Here is a 3,005-nt window from a genome sequence, read left to right as displayed (position 1 = left end):
TTAAAAACTTCTAAAATCTTCACGATCACGATTGCATGAACACTGCACCAAATCAGGAATTCTTGGTTCCAAAGGTTTTCGAGGTTTTCATGTCCAACCACCACCACTAATCAACTCCAAAAATACCATTCACGACCTCAATCTGTGATGTTTGAAAGGTTTTTGAGGGTTGTCCATAGAGGTTGTACGAAAATGGCAAGAATATCCGAGGGAGAGAAGAGAGAGGGTCAACGGGAAAGGGTTTGGGTGTGTGTGGTCCAGATGGCAGCGAACCAAAACAAAAGAAAATAAAACCTAAGTCTAAGTTCCTAATTGGTTCCAAAATATTAGGGACTTAACATAAATGGTCCACATCCAAAGTAAAACCACATGACACTACACAACATCCAAGGGTAAAATAGACATTTCACGCAATCGATACAAATAATTCGGGATAGGCTATCAAAGTTATAAACATTGTATTTAGGTGTGATTGTGTAAATCTTAGATTAGATTTGATTCTAGTTATTCTTCCTTGTTAGGACTTGTATTCCTTGGAGGAGAAGGATTCTTACCTCCTTTATTACTATAAATAAAGGCATTGTGTAGGGAGAATAACACATCCTCTACACAACCCTACGTACGCATCTCTCTCCACTCTCTCTTTGCCATGCCCTTTCTCTCCCTTGTCAAATTAAAATAAGCCACAGTACGTTATCAGCACGCTCCTACCGCTGTGTTTAGGAATCTAACGTGGAAGTTTTCTGCATCAAACCAGTTCATCAATATAATCAGACAACCAGGTTCTTTCAAAACAACTGTTTTTATCTGATATTTTTGCAACCCTAATAGCATGAACATTAACCATAATGCATGACCCAACTTTACATTTTTTGAATTTTAGATTCTACAAAAATTGTGTATGTATTATATCCTTAATTGTTGAATTATGCGAATTGATATTACCATGAATTGCATCGAATATATGTCCATGCATTAAATTATTTATTAAATATGCATTGAATTAATCTAAAATTGAGAGAAATTAAAACATAATTTTTCTAGGGTGTTTCGAACCCATGACCCGAGCCAACTCACGGAGCCTGAAGCTCCAATCCGTGAACGAACCAAAACGATGCCGTCTCTGGCGACCTCCCAAAATATAGAAAACCCCTACCTGCAGTTATGAGTCGCAGCTTTGCCGTCCTCTTTTCTAGAAACCACGACCTAAAGTCATGTTACTCTTATCGTCTTCGACGATGATTGAACGAAAATCCAGAAGAATTCTTGAGAATTCTTTCAAATTTTTATTCTAAATACCTCGAGCGAGAAACCTTTTCTCTGTCCCTTGGATTTTTTCCCCATCGAACTCACAGACCTGTACCAAGGTTTTCCAACCCAGAATTCAATCGCTTGCAACAGTGACACCAATCTCCTTTTCCGGTGATACAACCCAGCGTATTCTGGGGTGTTCTGAACACGAAAACCCAAAGCCCAATTAGGCTGGCCTTCTCAACCTGCAGAAAAGAAAAGAAAAACTTTTTTTCTTGACTTGGCACGCATGATGCGGCCCAACTCCATGGCTCCGCTCAAGCGTGACACTAGCACATAGGGTTATGGTGTCCCTATGCTATCGACATACAGGATCCCAACCCTTGTTGGTACATCTGTGTCCTACCCGCACATGATCTAACTCGTAGCTAGAATATAGGTGCACAGTGTAACACCAGATCAGAGTCCATATGGGCTTCCTTTTTGGGTTTGCTTATGTAGCCCATTCCCTGTCCCTGGGCCTGTAGCCCCCAAGCCTGCTAGCCAAGTCTATCCCAGCCCATTTTGGGCTTAGCCTTGCGGCTAATATTTTCTCAGCCCACCCGTGGGCCTTGTCCCATTATTTTGGGCCCCGGTTTAATTGCCAATTTTTTTAGAGAATTTGGGTTTTATATTTTTCACCCACACTTTAATTTGGGCCCGAAGTCCAAATAATTAATTCAATTATAATTCTAAACCTAAAGATCTATTTTCATACACACACACACACACACACACACACACACATATATATATATATATATATATATATTTGTGTTTGTCTGCATGAACATATGAATCTGAAGTTCATAATTCTTTCGAAATCTGAAGTTTCTAGAAACATGACTTTTTTGAGAAACTGAAGTTTTCCTTAAAAACATCACCAATGAAAACCCGAAGCTTTTTCATGTAAATTTAATCCAATAAATGTCTATTATAACCTGAATGTTCTACTTCTATGTGAATGGATTGATTTTTCTCCATTACACTAACCACATTCCTATCCATTTATTTTGTGATAGGGACATGTTGAATTTAAACAAACTCGACTTCACCGCTTTAAGGGTCTCTGGAAGAAACTACCTCAAGTGGGTCCAAGAGTGAAGCTCCACCTCATCGCAAAGAATTTGCGTTCCGCCATTGAAGATGACATGGATAAACCGATTGGCGAAGCAGAGAAAGCCACTGCCATGATCTTCATCCGAAGGCATATTCAAGATGCACTGCAAACCGAGTACCTTGTTGAGGAAGATCCACAAGCACTTTGGGTCACTTTGGCTAATCACTTAGATCACCAAAAGGACAACTTCTTGCCTGAAGCAAGACATTTCTAATAGCATCTGGACTTCCAAGACTTTAAGTTTGTGAATGAATATAATTCTGAATGTCAAATCCGATCACTTCTTAAGTTTTGTAACGAGAACTTGACCAAAGAGGATCTCCTGCAGAAGACTCATTTGACCTTTTATGCCACCAATATTGTCTTATAGTAGCAATATATGGCCCATAAGTTCACTAAGCTTTCAGATTTGATCTTTGTTTTACTTCTTACTGAAAAGCAGAATTAGCTATTGATAAAAAATCATCAACCTCGACCTACTAGAGTGACTGATGTGCCCAAAAGACACTATAGCACAAACCAATGCCCAAAATGCCAACATGGGCATGGTAGGGATAGCTAGAAGCCACCGTCAAGGTCAACAGAGCCTAGACCC

The sequence above is a fragment of a genome, unplaced genomic scaffold (genome assembly GCF_019419815.1).
Source record: "Pyrus x bretschneideri cultivar Hongxiangsu unplaced genomic scaffold, Pyrus_bretschneideri_v1 Contig266, whole genome shotgun sequence".
Taxonomy (NCBI): domain Eukaryota; kingdom Viridiplantae; phylum Streptophyta; class Magnoliopsida; order Rosales; family Rosaceae; genus Pyrus; species Pyrus x bretschneideri.
The sequence above is the reverse complement of the archived record's forward strand: the minus strand, read 5'-3'. Positions refer to the sequence as shown.